The sequence below is a fragment of the Loxodonta africana genome, unplaced genomic scaffold, assembly GCF_030014295.1.
Source record: "Loxodonta africana isolate mLoxAfr1 unplaced genomic scaffold, mLoxAfr1.hap2 scaffold_302, whole genome shotgun sequence".
Taxonomy (NCBI): domain Eukaryota; kingdom Metazoa; phylum Chordata; class Mammalia; order Proboscidea; family Elephantidae; genus Loxodonta; species Loxodonta africana.
This window is the reverse complement of record NW_026975022.1, coordinates 146162-162774: the sequence shown is the minus strand read 5'-3', so window position 1 is coordinate 162774 and position 16613 is coordinate 146162. Positions and strand designations below refer to the sequence as shown.

At 40.2% G+C, this 16613-nt stretch overlaps 1 long non-coding RNA gene across 1 annotated transcript in view; it reads left to right on the top strand.

The window, feature by feature from the left end:
* The first annotated feature begins 6209 nt into the window (after positions 1-6209).
* The window catches only part of LOC135229455 (uncharacterized), a 43618-nt gene continuing 33214 nt past the window's right edge, over positions 6210-16613 (top strand). Inside the window, exon 1 of the long non-coding RNA XR_010320160.1 lies at positions 6210-13119. This is a non-coding gene — a long non-coding RNA (uncharacterized LOC135229455). The remainder of the gene's footprint in view (positions 13120-16613) is intronic.

The following is a 16613-nucleotide window of genomic DNA, read 5'->3' as shown; positions in this document are numbered from 1 at the left end:
ACATCAAGGATTGTTTCTGTGTGTAAATGTTTTCATGAGTTTTTATGATAGTGGTCTCTTAGTGTATATGTCGTTTTGTGATTGACTTAGTCAGCATGATGCGCTCCAGATTCATCCATGGTGTGAGATGTTTCAGAGATTCATCATTGGTCTTCGTTGTCGTGTAGTGTTCCACTGTGTGTATGTACCGTAGTTTGTTTATCCATTCCTCCGTGGATGAGCACTTAGGTTGTTTCCATCTTTTTGCTACTGTGAATAATGTCGCAGTGAACACGGGTGTGCATATGTCTATTCCTGTGACTGCTCATGGAAACCCTGGTGGCTAGTGGTTAAGTGCTACGGCTGCTAACAAAAAGGGTTAGGGTTTGAGGTTCGGGATGTTAGGGTTAGGGTTGTTAGAGTTCTGGTTGTTAGGGTTTGGGGTTAGGGGTTGGGGTTAGGGTTTTGGGGTTAGGGATGTTAGGGTTAGGGTTGTTAGGGTTTGGGTTAGGGTTTTTCGGTTGGGGTTAGGTGTTAGGGTTAGGTTTAGGGTTTGAGGTTAGAGTTTGGATTTACAGGTTAGGTGTTAGGGGTTGCAGTTTGGGGTTTACAGTTTTGGGGGTTTAGGGTTTTGGGGTTTAGTCGGTAGGGTTTGGGTTAGGTTTTAGGGGTCAGGATTTAGGTTTAGGGTTGGGGTTGGTGTTGGGTTTGTTTGGGATATGTGGTTTGGGGTAAGAGAGTGGGTGTTAGAGGTTTGGGGGTTAGAGATTGAGGGAGTTAGAGGGTGAGGGGTTAGAGGGTGAGGGGGTTAGAGGTTGAGAAGATTATAGAGTGAGGGAGTGAGAAGGTGAGGGTGTGAGGGGGTAAAGGTTAGGGTTTAGGGTTAGAGGGTTTAGGCTTAGGGTTCAGAGGCTTAGGGTTAGGGGGTTAGGGTTTCAGAGTTCAGAGGTTGGGGTTGGTGTTGTGGTTAGGGTTAGAGAGTTAGGGTTAGAGGGTTAGGGTTGGAGGTTTAGGGTTAGAAGATTAGGGGTATGGTTTAGAGGTTTAGGGTTAGGGGTTAGGGCTAGGGTTTAGGGGTTCAGGTTTAGGGGTGTGGGATGGGTCTGGGGTAAGGTTTTAGGGTTTAGGGTTAGAGGGTTATGTTTAGGGCTTAAGGCTTAGAGTTTAGGATTTCAGGACTTAGGGTTTAGGGCTTAGGGCTTAGAGCCTAGGGTTTAGGACTTAAGGTTTAGGGTTTAAGGCTTAGAGTGAGGGTTAGGGCTGGGGGCTGGGGTTAGGGTTTAGGGTTTAGTGTTAGGGTATTAGGGTTAGAGGGTTAGATGGTTTAGCGTTTAAGTTTAGGGTTTAGGGGTTGGGGTTAAGGGTGTTAGTGTTTAGGGTTTTGGCATTTAGGGTGTTAGGGTTGAATGTGTTAGGGGTAAGGGTGTTAGGGTTTTAAGTGTTAGGGTTTACAGTTTAGGGTTAAGTGATAGGGTTAGGCTTAGACTCATTCTTAGGTTTAGGGCTAGGGATTTGAGGTTTAGGGTTTGGCGTTGGGTTTGGGGGTTGGGGTTAGGTTTAGGGCTAGGATTAGAGGGCTAGGGTTAGAGGGTTAGAGTTAGAGGGTTAGGGTTTCAGGTTAGCGTTAGAGGGTTAGGGTTCGAGTGTTAGGGTTAGGGTTAGGGTCGTTAAGGTTAGGGTGGTTAGGGGTTAGGTGTTAGGGTTTAGGGTTTAGGGTATAGGGGTTAGAGTTTGGGTTAGGGTTAGAGTTTAGGGCCTTGGGGGTTAGGACCTAAGGGCTTAGGGCCTTAGGGGCTTTGGGACTTAGGGCTTAGGGGCTAGAGTTAGAGGGCTAAGGCCAGAGGGCCAGGGTTATGGTTTGATTCCTGGTTGGCAATTTTTTTCCTTCAATATTTTGTATAAGTCATCCCATTGCCTTCTTGCCTCCATGATTTCTGCTGAGTAGTCCAAGTTTATCATTATTTACTCTCCTTTGTTGGTGACTTCCTTTATCCCTAGCCTCTCTTAAAATTCTCTTTATGTTTGATTTTGGCAAGTTTGATTATTATATGTCTCGGTCACTTTCTTTTGAGATCACCTTATGTGGAATTTGATGAGCATCTTTCATGATATCAGGGAAGTTTTCTGCCAACAAATCTTCAACAGTTCCCTGTGTATTTTCTGTTAGCCCTCCCTGTTCTGGTACTGCAATCACTCATAGTTATTTCTCTTGATAAAGTCCCACATGATTCTTTGGATTTCTTCATTTAAAATTCTTTTATCTGGTTTCTTTTCAAATATATTGGTCCCAAGAGTTTTATCTTCTATCTCAGTAATTCTGCCTTCCAGTTCTTCAGTTGTGCTCTTCTTACTTTCTATCGAGTTTTCTAACTCTGTAATTTTATTGTTAATCTTCTGAATTTCTGATTGCAGTCTCTCTATGGTTTCTTGCAGCTTATTAAATTTTTAATTATGTGCTTGAGTAACCTTTTTAATTTCTTCAGCTGCTTTATCTTTGTGTTCCTTGGCTTGTTCTGTATTTTGCCTCATTTCCTTCCTGATATCTTTGAGAGTTCTGTATATTAATCTTTTGTATTCTGTATCCGGTAATTCCAGGATTGCACCTTCATCGAGAAGATTCCTTGAGTCTTAGTTCTGAGAGCTTGTTGAAGCAATCATGGGTCAGCTTCTTTTTTTTTTATTTTAATAATTTTTATTGTGTTTTAAGTGAAAGTTTACAAATCAAGGCAGTCTCTCACATAAAAACTTATACACAACTTGTTACATATTCCCAATTACTTTCCCCCCAATGGGACAGCCCACTCCCTCCTTCCACTCTTTCTTTCCGTGACCATTTTGCCAGTTTCTAAGCCCCTCTACCCACCCATCTCCCTTCCAGGCAGGAGATGCCAACATAGTCTCAAGTGTCCACCCAAACCAAGTAGCTCACGCCTCACCAGCATCCCTCTCCAACCCGTTGTCTAGTCCAACCCATGTCTGATGAACTGGCTTTGGGGATGGTTCCCGTAGTGGGTAAACGGAAGGTGTGGGGGCCATGATCACTGGGGTCCTTCCAGTTTCAGTCAGACCATTAAGTCTGGTCTTTTTATGAGAATTTGGGGTCTGCATCCCACTGTTCTGCTCCCTCAAGGGATCTCTGTTATGTTCCCCGTCAGGGCAGTCATTGGTTGTGGCCCGGCACAGTCTAGTTCTTCTGATCTCAGGATGATGTAGTCTCTAGTTCATGTAGTCCTTTCTGTCTCTTGGGCTCGTTATTATCTTATGTTCTTGGTGTTCTCCATTCTCCCTTGATCCAGGTGGGCTGAGAATCATTGATGCATCTGAGATGGCTGCTTGCTAGCATTTAAGATTCCAGATGCCACTCTTCAAAGTGGGATGCAGAATGTTTTCTTAATAGATTTTATTATGCCAGTTGACTTAGATGTCCCCTAAAACCATGGTCCCCAAACCTCTGCCCCTGCTTTGCTGACCTTCGAAGCATTCAGTTTATTCAGGAAACTTCTTTGCTTTGGTTTAGTCCAGTTGTGCTGACCTCCACTGTGTTGAGTGTTGTTCTTCCATTCACCGAAAGTAGTTCTTGTCTATCTCTTTAGTAAATACCCCTCTCCTACCCTCCCTGCCTCCCCCCCTCATAACAACAAAGGAATATGTTCTTCTCAGTTTAGACTATTTCTCAAGATCTTATAATAGTGGTCTTATACAATATTTGACCTTTTGCTACTAATTTCACTCAGCATAATGCCTTCCAGGTTTCTCCATGTTATGAAGTGTTTCACAGATTCGTCACTGTTCTTTGTTGATGTGCAGTATTCCATTGTGTGAATATAGCATAATTTATTTATCCATTCATCCATTGATGGGCACCTTGGTTGGTTCCATCTTTTTGCTATTGTAAACAGTGCTGCAATAAACGTGGAAGTGCATGTATCTATTTGTGTAAAAGCTCTTATTTCTGTAGGATATATTCCGAGGAGTGGGATTGCTGGGTTGTATGGTAGTTCTATTTCTAGCTTTTTAAGGAAGCACCAAATTGATTTCCAAAGTGGTTGTATACCATTTTACATTCCCACCAGCAGAATATAAGTGTTCCGGTCTCTCCACAGCCTCTCCAACATTTATTTTTTTGTGTGTTTTGGATTAATGCCAGCCTTGTTGGAGTGAGATGGAATCTCATTGTAGTTTTGATTTGCATTTCTCTAATGGCTAATGATCGAGAGCATTTCCTTATGTATCTGTTAGCTGCCTGAATGTCTTCTTTAGTGAAGTGTCTGTTCATATCCTTTGCCCATTTTTTAATTGGGGTGTTTGTCTTTTTGTGGTTGAGTTTTAGCAGAGTCATGTAGGTTTTAGAGATCAGGCACCGGGCAGAGATGTCTTAGCTGAAAACTTTTTCCCAGTCTGTGGGTGGTCTTTTTACTCTTTTGGTGAAGTCTTTAGATGAGCATAGGTGTTTGATTTTTAGGAGCTCCCAGTTATCTGGTTTCTCTTCGTCATTTCTAATAATGTTTTGTATTCTGTTTATGCCATGTATTAGGTCTCCTAATGTTGTCCCTATTTTTTCTTCCATGATCTTTATCGTTTTAGATTTTATGTTTAGGTCTTTGATCCATTTGGAGTTAGTTTTTTGCATGGTGTGTGGTAGGGGTCCTGTTTCATTTTTTGGAGGTGGCTATACAGTTACGCCAGCACCTTTTGTTAAAAAGACTATCTTCTCCCCAATTAACTGACACTGGGTCTTTGGCAAATATCAGCTGCTCATATGTGGATGGATTTATATCTGGATTCTCAATATTGTTCCATCGGTCTATGTGTCTGTTGCTGTACCAGTACCAGGCTGTTTTGAGTACTGTGACAGTATAATTTGTTCTAATATCAGGCAGAGTGAGTCCTCCCACTTTGTTCTTTTTTAGTAATGCTTTACTTTTCCGCGGCTTCTTTCCCTTCCATATGAAGTTGGTGATTTGTTTCTCCATCTGTTTAAAAAATGTCATTGGAATTTGGATCGGAAGTGCATTGTATCTATAGATGGCTTTTGATAGAATGGACAATTTTACAATGTTGTCTTCCTATCCACGAGCAAGATATGTTTTTCCAATTACGTAGGTCCCTTTTGTTTTTTTTGCAGTAGTACCTTGTAGTTTTCTTGGTATAGCTCTTTTACATTTTTGGTAAGGTTTATTCCTAAGTATTTTATCTTCTTGGGGGCTGATGTGAATGGTATTCATTTGATGATTTCCTCTTCAATGTTCTTTTTGTTGATATAGAGGAATCCAACTGATTTTGTGTGTTTGTATTGTAATCTGAAACTTTGCTGAACCCTTCTATTAGTTTTCTTGAGGATTCCTCAGGGTTTTCTGTGTATAAGATAATGTCTTTGGAAATAGAGATAATTTTATTTCTTCCTTACCAATCTGGATGCCCTTTATTTCTTTGTCTAGCCCAGTTGCTCTGGCTAGGACCTCTAGCACAATGCTGAGTAAGAGCAGTGATAAAGGGGATCTTTGTCTGTTTCCCGTTCTCAAGGGAAATGCTTTCAGGCTCTCTCCATTTAGGATGATGCTGGGTATTGGCTTTGTATCAATACCCTTTATTATGTTGAGGAATTTTCCTTCTATTCCTATTTTGCTGAGAGTTTTTATCATGAGTGGGTGTTGGACTTTGTCAAATGCCTTTTCTGTATCAATTGATAAAATTATGTGGTTCTTGTCCTTTTTTTATGTGGTGGATTACGTTAATTGTTTTTCTAATATTGAACCAACCTTGCATACCTGGTATAAATCCTACTTGGTGATGGTGGATTATTTTTTTGATATGTTGTTGAATTCTACTGGCTCGAATTTTGTTGAGGATTTTTGCATCTATGTTCATGAGGGATATAGGTCTGTAATTTTCTTTTTTTGTGTTGTCTTTAGCTGGTTTTGGTATCAGGGTTATTCTGGCTTCATAGAAGGAGTTAGGTAGTATTCCGTCCTTTTCTATGCTTTGAAATACCTTCAGTAGTAGTGGTAAGTCTTCCCTGAAAGTTTGGTAGAACTTTGCAGTGAAGCCATCAGGGCCAGGGCTTTTTTTTGTTGGGAGTGTTTTGATTACCTTTTCAATCTCTTTTATTGTTATGGGTCTATTTAGTTGTTCTACTTCAGTTTGTGTTAGTTTAGGTAGGTAGTGTGTTTCTAGGAATTCATCCATTTTTTCTAGGTTTTCAAATTTGCCAGAGTACGATTTTTTTGTAGTAATCTGATATGATTGTTTTAATTTCAGTTGGATCTGTTGTGATATGGCCCATCCCATTTCTTATTTGGATTATTGGTTTGTTTTCCTGTATTTCTTTAGTCAGTCTGGCTAATGGTTTATCAATTTTGTTCATTTTTTCAAAGAAGCAGTTTTTGGCCTTGTTAACTCTTTCAATTGTTTTTCTATTCTCTAATTCATTTAATTTTGCTGTAGTTTTTATTTTTTGCTTTCTTTTGGTGCCTGACAGTTCCTTTTGTTGCTCTCTTTCTGTTTGTTCAAGTTGTAGGGACAGTTCTTTCATTTTGGCTCTTCTTTAATATGTGTGCCTTTATTGATATAAATTGACCTCTGAGCACTGCTTTCACCATGTCCCAAAGGTTTTCATAGGAAGTGTTTTCAGTCTTGTTGAATTCTGTGAATTTCTTTATTCCCTCCTTAAGGTCTTCCATAACCCAGTCTTTTTTGAGCAGGGCATTGTGCAGTTTCCAAGCATTTGATTTCTTTTCCCTGGTTTTTCTGTTATTGATTTTTGCTTTTATGGTCTTTTGTTCAGAGAAGATGTTTTATAATATTTCAATGTTTTGGGTTCTGCAAAGGCTTGTTTTATGACCTAATATGTGATCTATTCTAGAGAATGTTTCATGTGCACTAGAAAAGAAATTATAGTTTGCAGCTGTTGGGTGGAGTGTTCTGTATAAGTCTATGAAGTGAAGTTGTTTAATTGTAGCACTTAGATCTTCCGTGTCTCTATTGAGCTTCTTACTGCATTTCCTATCCTTCACCGAGAGTGTTGTGTTGAAGTCTCCTGCTATAATTGTGGAGGTGTCTATCTCACTTTTTAATTCTGTTAACATTTGTTTTATGAATGTTGCGGCCCTATCATTGGGTGCATAAATATTTAATACGGTTATATGTACCTGGTAAATTGTCCCTTTAATCTTTATGTAGTGTCCTTCTTTATCCTTTGTGGTGGATTTAATTTTAAAGTCTATTTTGTTGGAAATTAATATTGCCTCTCCTGCTCTTTTTTGATTGTTGTTTGCTTGATATATTTTTATCCATCCTTTCAGTTTTGGTTTATTTGTGTCTCTTAACTCTAAAGCGTGTCTCTTTTAGGAAGCATACAGACTGATCGTGTTTTTTTATCCAGTCTGCAACTTTCTGTCTCTTTATTGGTGAATTTAGTCCATTTACATTAAGTGTAATTATAGATAAGTATGAGTTTAGTGCTGTCATTTTGATGCCTGTTTTTGACAATTTCATTTTCCATTTACCTTTTTGTGCTGAGTTTTTCTTTGTAGAATGTGTGTTCTTCCTTTTTATAGTAGTTGAATTTATTTTGGTGAGTCGTTATGTTTATCTTGGTTTTTATTTTGAAGTATGGAATTGTTAGACCTTGTTGTGGTTACCTTAATATTTACCCTGGTTTGAGTAAGTAAAAACCTAAGTTGTTTCGCCCTGTATCACCTTGGTTTCCTCTCCATATGTAATTTCTAAGCCTCCTGTATTTAGTCCCTCTTTTTTCACTATCGTAATCTTTTACATAATCACATCAATGATTCCCTGTTTTGAGTAATTTTTTTAATTAATCTTATTTTGTTTTTGTGATTTCCGTATCTGGGTTGATATCAGGATGTTTTGTTCTGTGACCTTGTGTTGTGTTGGTATCTGATATTATTGATTTTCTGACCAAAGAATTTCCTTCAGTAATTCTTGCAGTTTTGGTTTGGTTTTTGCAAATTCTCTAAGCTTGTGTTTATCTGTAAATATCTTAATTTCACCTTCATGTTTTAGAATTTTGCTGGATATATGATTGTTCGCTGACAGTTTTTCCTCTTTCAGTGCTCTATATATGTTATCCCATTGTCTTCTTGCCTGCATGGTTTCTGCCGAGTAGTGCAAACTTATTGATTCTCCTTTGTAGGTAACTTTTCGTTTATCCTTGGGTGCTTTTGAAATTTCTCTTTATCTTTGGTTTTGGCAGGTTTGATGATATGTCTTGGTGATTTTCTTTTGGGATCTATCTTGTATGAGGTTCGATGAGCATCTTGGGTAGATATCTTTTCATCTTTCACAATGCCAGGGAATTTTTCTGCCATCAGATCTTCCACTGTTCTCTCTGTATTTTCTGTTATCCCTCCCTGTTCTGGAACTCCAATCACACGCAAATTACTCTTCATAGAGTCCCCCATGATTCTTAGGGTTTCTTCATAGTTTTAAATTCTATTTGATTTTTCTTCAACTATATTTGTGTCAATTGTCTTATCCTCCAGCTCCCCCACTCTGCATTCCAGTTCCTCGATTCTGCTCCTGTGACTTCCTATTGAGTTGTCTGATTCTGTGACTTTATTGTTAATCTTTTGGATTTCTGAATGCTGTCTCTCTATGGATTCTTACAGCTTATTAATTTTTTCACTATGTTCTTGAATAATCTTTTGGATATCTTTAACTGCTTTATCCGTGTATTCCTTGGTGTTTTCTGTAGATTGCCTTATTTCATTTGTGAGGTCATTCCTGATGTCTTGAAGAATTCTGTATATAATTTTTTTATATTCTACATTTGGCAATTCTAGGAATGTATCTACATCTGGGAATGATTTTGATTCTTTGATTTGGGGGTTTGTAGAAGCAATCATGGTCTGCTTCTTCATGTGATTTGATGTCGACTGCTGTCTCTGAGCCATCTATAAGATATTGTAATATTTTCTTTTATATTTGCTCACTGAGTCTTATCTTCTTATTTTGTTTTGTTACAAGACACCCAGATGGGCTACTAGATTGTGGTATCGTGATTGATTTAGCTTTTGAATCACTTACGTCCTATTACCAGCTTGCCTGAGCTGTTACCAGGTATATAAGTGTATGAGTCCATTCACTATTCTTGAATAGAATCAGCTCAGGTGTCCTGATAGCTGGTCACCTAGTGTGTGGTGTAGGCTCTCACGTATTATCTTAGAGGAGTAGTGGTGATGGTTGTATGCACCAGTTTCTATTAGTGGCATGGGGTCACATTTCGAGGAGGGCAGGATGCTGACAGCCTTCCTTCAAGTGACAGTGAGGTAGGTGTGGCTCTATTCTCTAGAGCACTCTGGTGGGTGGGCTTTGCAGCTGTATCTTAGGCACCCAATGCTTGGGTAGGCGTCACTATTCTCAGACCCCTCTAGCAGGTGGCTAGGTGATGTGGGTGGAGTCTCAGCCCTCAGTTCACTGGTGTGGATCAGCGAGGGCTCTGTTTAATAGGTAGAGAGATATCTGACCTCCAAAACTTGCCTTTCCACTGCTGAGCTAAAACAATTATGGTCAGATCTCTATCAGAATTGCCTTTACATTGTAATAGCCACCTAGTTACCTGTAGGGTGAAAGCCAAAGACTATGGGTCTGTTAATGCCTGGATGGAGCTGATTCTGTACTGTTATTTCAGTTTAGGGAAGTCAGGGAAGGATTTTTTCTTTGATTGTTAAATGCTGCTTTTCTCAGGCCAGGAGAATGGGTTAGAAAAGAAAGAAGAAAAAAAATCCAGCAGTGCACTTCACTCTCTGGCACAGAGAATTCCAATGTTAATGAAGCTGGCTGGGGCAATGAGGGGTGGAATCAGATATATAGAAGAGAGTAGCCTGGCAAAATATACAAAGTTACTTATGTTGTTTGGTGAGGACTGTTTTTTCTGAGATTCCAGAGCATTGTGTCGCTCGTGTGTGGTGGCTGGATCCCTGCTGAGACTGTCCCAGAGGGTTAGGGCTGCGTCCATGCTCACACCGTCTCAGGAAGCCACAATCGGCTCCCCCACACTTAGTCCAAAGCCCAGCACCAGGGTTTCCTTTCTGGGACGCTGCACTCCAGGCTCCAGAACCAGTCGCTGCTTCCCTATAGTTTTTCGTTTCCCTGTCAGCCACGTCTGTGTGGAGCCTGTGTGTGCTGCCTGGGTCCCCTCTGAGGTTGGTCCTGAGGGTTGGGCCTATATCTGTTCTTCCGTGTCTCAGTAAGCCACAATCAGCCCCACCACTCTGACACCAGGAAACCACGAGGGCTCAAGGCTGTGGCGTGGGACACTGGCTCTGGAAGTGGTCCCTGCTGCAGCGTGGCTTTTCGCTCCCCCGTCACTCAGGTCAACTCCTTAGTTCTGTGTTTGATGGTCAGGGTTTGTAGATTGTCCTTTATGTAATCAGTTCACTTGTTTTTTCGAGTCTTTGTTTCAAGAGGGATAAGCGGAATCTTCTACCTAGTGAGCCATCTTGGTCCTGCCCCCGTGTCTGCCTCTTTATGTGATTTGATATTGACTGTTGTCTCTGAGCCATCTATAAGTTATTGTATTAGTTTATTTTATGCTTGCTTTTTGTATCCTAGCTTCTTGCTTTGTTTAGTTTTGGTATACCCAAATAAGCTGCTTGAGTGCACTAGGTTGATTATTTTCACCTTTGAAGCTCTAATGTACTATCACCAGATGGCTAGCACTGTTACCAGGCATATGAGCCTAGGAGTTCATTTATTTTTCTTGTATGGATTCAACTCAGGTGCCCAGGTAGTTGGTCATAAAGTGTGTGGTACGGGCTCTGTCCTACAGTCTTAAAGGGGCAGGGGTCATTGGTGTAGGCAGAAGTATCTGGCTGCAGTAGGGGGTCAGGCTCTGATCAAGGCAGGGGTCTGACAGCTGTGCTCTGAGTGTCTGTGAGGAAAGTGCATCCCTGTTCTGTAGAGCACATGGGTGGGTTCTGTAGAAGGGCAGTGGGCACCCAATGCTTTTGGTTGTAAGTTCTGGGCGGTACTACTTATCCTTGGAGCCCTATCACAGGTGGCTAGGTATTGTGGGTGGAGCCAGCAGTCCTTATGCCCCTGATGTGGGTAGGTGAAGACCCTGTTTAATAGGCAAAGCAGTGTCAAACATCAAATACCCATCTTTCCACCGTTCAGGTGAAACAGTTGCAGTCTGGCAACAAGGGCCTATTCTCCTGAAATGGGCCCACACAGGTCCATGCTGGGGTGAAAGGTATTCAAAGCCCATGGACTGTTTGTGCCTGAACAAGAGCTGCTTCTGTCCTGAGCTCCCCAGCTTAATTGAGCTGGCAGATTATCTTTCCCCCAGTTGTGAACTTATACCTTCTTCAAGGATGGAAAAATGGCTCAGAGTGGTACCAGGGCCTATCTCAGGCCCAGGGAAGTTGACAGCCACTGAAGCCGGCTTGGGGGCTGGGGGCGTGGTAAAATAAACACAAGTAATTAGCTTTTGCTGAGAGTGCCGTTCTTCTCTTGTTCTGGAGGTGTGAGTAGTCTGTGCAACTTGCTGTCCTTCCCTGAGCTAAACGCCTGTGGAACGCCACTGCCAGCCCCACTGCAGTCGCTCCAGGGAACGGTGCCTGAGGGTTCCTGGCTATTCAGGTCCAGTAACTCCTCTCCACTTCTGAATAGTCTCTCCCTCCCCCTGCCGCTGAGTCCATTTTCTAACTTTACCTTTGATGTTCAGGGCTCCTAGCTTCTCATAAATATAATCGCTTCACTTGTTTTTTCTGGTCTTTTTTGTAAGAGGGATCACTGGTGGCGTCTCAATACTCAAAACTTCATCATTTCTTCCTTTCACTTTAGCTACTCGACATTCAAGAGCAACGTTCAGAGTCTCTTCCGACATCCGTTTTGGTCTTTTCTTTCTTTCCTGTCTTTTAAAGGATCTCTTGCTTTCTTCATGTGTGATGTCCTTGATGTCATTCCACAACTCGTCTGGTCTTCAGTCGTTAGTGTTCAACACGTAAAATGTGTTCTTGAGGTGGTCTCTAAATACAGGTGAGATATACTCAAGGTCATATTTTGGCCCCTTTTGACTTATTCTAATTTTCTTCAGTTTCAACTTGAACTCCCATATGAGCAATTGACAGTCTGTTTCACAATTGATCCCTGGCCTTGTTGTGACTGATGATATGAGTTTTCCCATCTTCTCTTTCCACAGATGTAGTCAGTTTGATTCCTGTGTATTCCATCTGGTAAAGTCCACGTGTATAGCTGCCGTTTATGTTGGTGAAAAAAAATATTTGCAGTGGATGAGTCACTGGTCTTGCAGAATTCTTTCATGAGATTTCTGGCGTCATTTATTTCATCGATGCTGTATTTTCCAACTACTTTTCCTTCTTTGTTTCCAACTTTAACATTCTAATGACCAGTAATTATCAATGCATCTTGATTGCATGTTTGATCAATTTCAGGCTGCAGAAGTTGTTTAAAATCTTCAATTTCTTTATCTTTGGCATTAGTGGTTGGTGCATAAATTTGAATAGTCGTATAAACTAGTCTTCCTTGTAAGTGTATGGATTTTAGCCTATTAGTGACAACATTGTACTTCAGGCTAGATCTTGAAATGTTCTCTTTGATGATATGTAACGTCATTCTTTTGACTCTAGTGGAATATCCATGTTTGTAAGACTGCTCACAGACTGTTTCACCAGAGAGTTTTCTGGTACTGCAACATCTACCACTAATCTCTGTGATCCCTGTGAATTGGCAAAATAAGAATAGTGCTATAGATTTCTTCCAAATACAGAAAACATAAGTATGAAAATGTTCTTGCTGTTGATTATATTCTTTACCAATCTGTTTGTGTGGGATTTTTGGTACTTCACTTGAAAAATGAGTCCAAGGTACTGTGATGTGATTGTTTACTTTGTGTGGCCTTTCTAGCCATGGTCTTATAACATCCACCCTGGTGCTTGGGCAGGACTGTGTGATAGGGTAATTGTGGCTCACCAAGGGGATTGTTTATTTTCCCTTCAAAGAGAACCAGTTCCAGAGCAAAGAGGAGGATTCAACTCCCATCAAGGAAGAACAGCCAAGAGCCGAGCGTATATTATGGACCTGAGATCCCTGCACTGAGAAGCTCCTAGAAGCAAGAGACTGAGATAGAGAGAGGAAGCTGTAACCCTGAAGATGGTAAGATGCCATGGCAGGAGAGACCGAGCAACAGGGACCTGGCTATAGGAGATGATGGCCCATGGAGAAGGAAAGCTGAGTGCCTTTGGAGAGAGGCCGGCCCAAGGCCAGGCAGAGGCACGCCTATCAGCACAGGAGGGAAGAGGCTGTCCTGATAGAAGAACTGTATTCTGAGTGTCTTTGAGCCTGAGCTATAACTGTTACTTCCCTAATAAACCCCATAATCGTGAATATGGACTATGAGTTCTGTGTGGCCATTGCAATGAGTTATTGAACCCAGCAGAGAAGTAGGGAGTGCTGTGTGAGGGACAGTTGGTGTCAGGGTTAGTGAAGATGGTGGAGAGAGGATAGTTTTTCACCAATGCCTTCAATGCAGCTTCGATTTCTTCCTTTTATACCATCAGTTCTTGATCTTATGCTACCTATTGAAATGGTTGAAAATTATCCAGTTCTACTGCAGTGGCTGTATTAATATCAGACAAATTATACTTCAGAAAAAGGAGTATTATTGGGAATAAGTAGAGACATAACATAATAAACGTTCAATTCTCCAAAAAGATACAACACTCCTAAATGTGTATGTGTCTAACAACAGGGCTCCAAAATACAAAAACTAATAAATCTGAAAGGGGAAATGGACAAATACGCATTTATAACTGGTATCAGTACTTTTCTATCAATAATTACTAGAGCCCTGCTAGCTGAAGTCCAAAGCATCTGTATGAACCACTCATGGATGTCTATGTGTGTGTATGTGTGTATGTATGTATATAGTATAAAGAGAAGTAATACAGAAATAAACATAGATACATGTTGTAGTCCTTGGGAGGTACAAACGGTTAATGCATTCAGCTGCTAACCAAAATGTTGGAGGTTTGAGTCCACCCAGAGGCACTTTGGAAGAAAGGCTTGGTGATCTACTTTTGAAAAATTAGCCATTGAACTGACACACTTGTGTGTCAGTACTACTCTGACACACATGAGGGGAGGGGTCACCATGAGTCAGATCAGCTTGATAGCAATCGAATGATTTTTTTATGCATTCTGCCAATGTTTGTCTTTTAATTGGTATCTTAGGCTGGGTTCTCTAGAGAAACAAAACCAGTGAGGTGTATATATATATATTTATATATAAATAGCTTTATATCAAGAAAATGGCTCACGAGGCTGTAGAGGCTGGTAAGTCTCAAGTCCATGGGTCAGGCTTGTGGCTTCTCCTGACTCACATAGATGCAGGGACTGCAGAACTCAAGATCTGCAGGTCATACAACAGGTCTGTGGCTCACAGGCTGCAAAGGCTGACAGATCTCAAGATCGGCAGGTAAGCTGGCAGGCCGTGGCTCACAGACTGCGGAGGCTGGTGAATCCCAAAATTGGAAGGTAAGCTGAGAGTTCAAGTCCCAAAATCTTGAGATCAGATGAAGAGGAGCCAGCTGCAGGATTCCGAGTGAGCAAAAACTCAAGAGCCTTGCCAGAAAGTCCACCTATATTGGATGCAGTCCACACCCCCGAGGAAACTCCCTTAGATCTGATTGGCTACTCACAGCAGATCCCATCATGGAGGTAATCACATTATATCACATCTCATCATGGAAATGATTGCATAGTTATACGACTGCTAAACTACATCATAACTGCCAAAGCACTGAGAATCATGGTCCAACAAAGTTGACACACAACTTTAATGATCCCAATTGTGAATTTAATCTATTTAAATTTAGAGCGATTAATGATAAGGAAGGACTTATGTCTTCTACTTTGTAGTAGGTCATATACGTATTTTGTTTCTCATTTTCTTCACTACCGTCCACTTTTGTGTTTGACTGATTTTTTTCAAGTGTACAATTTTGATCCTCTCCTTATTTCCTTTCCTTATATTTTTTAACTTCTTAGTGGTGATCATGAGGATTACAATTAATATCTTATGTTTATAACAATCTTCTTTTAATTAATACAAATTTAGCTTCAACAGTATACAACATTCTGCTTTTATTCATCTCAGTTACCTCCCCTACTTACGTTGCTGTTACAAAAATTGCATCTTTATACATTGTGTGTCCGTTAAGAGAGATGTATAAGTATTTTTATGCATTTGTGCTTTAAATCATATATGAGAAAAAGAGAGGCGTGATATAAAAATATTACTGACTTTGTTTTATCTAAGTAGTTACCTTTACAGAGTCTTCGTTTCTTTTTATGGCTTCAAGTTACTGTCTAGTGTCCTTCCGTGCCAGCCAGGATGATTCCCTGTAGCATTTCTCATAAGGCAGTTCTGCTGCTAACATACTCCCTCAGGTTTTGTGTATCTGGGCATGTCTTAATTTCACCTTCATTTTTGAAAGATAGTTTTGCTAGATATTGACATCTTGGTTCATAGTTTTGTTTCTGTATTTTTTTTCCAGTACCTTAAATACATCATTCGACTATTTTCTTGTCTCAATGGTTTCTGATGAAAAATCAACAGTTAAACTTGTTGAGACTCTCTTGTACATTAAAAAAAAAAATTTTTTGTACATTAGGGGTCACTTATCTGTCGCTGCTTTCAAGTTTCTATCTTCGTCTTTTGACATTTTGATTATGTCTGTCTGTGGATATCTATGTATTTACTGTCCTTTGAGTTTATTGAGCTTCTTGGATATCTAGGTGACATTTGGGAAACTTCCAGTCATTACATTTTTAAATATTCTTTCTGTCCTTTCATCTTTCTTTCCTTTCTGGGACTCCTTAATGAGTATGTTGGTATGCTTGATGTTGTCCCGCAGGTCCCTTAGGCTCTGTTCATTTTCTTCATTCTTCTTCCTTTATGCTCCTCAGTTAGAACAATTTCAGTTGTGCTTTTTCAAGTTTACATTTTCCTGCTTTCTTGCTCAAATCTGCTGTTGAGCTCCTCTAATGAAAATTTTATTTCAGCTATTCTACTTTTCAGCTCTATAATTTCTATTTGGTTCTTTTGTATAATATTTCTTTATTAATGTTTTCTACTTGTTCATACATTCTTCTCTTGGTTTCCTTTTTTTGTGTGTGTGTCTATGGTTTGTTTAGCTCTTTGAGGAAATTTAAGACAATTGGTTTAAAATCTTTGTCTAGTAATCCCAATATCTGTGTTTCCTTAGGGATGCTTTCTGTTCATTTCTCTTCTTTCTTTCTTCTTAACAAATGAACCATCCTTTTCTTTTTTCTTTTTATGACTTAGAATAGTGTGTTGCAAACTGGATATCTTAAATATTATAATGTAACTCTGGAAATCAGATTCCCTCCTGTCATTAGGGTTTGCTTTTTTTTTTTTTTTTAATTGTTGAGGGCCAGTCATCCATTTGCTTAGTGATGTTTCCAAACTATTTCTGCAGAGATTGTATGTCTTCTCATGTGTGGACACTGAAGTTCTGTTCTGTTATCTCAGCAGTCAGTTCATGACCTGACAGTGCTTTCTTTAAATGCTTGTAGCCAAAAAGAAAAAGTAACATTATCCCAGTCTTTGCAGATTGGCTCTGAAC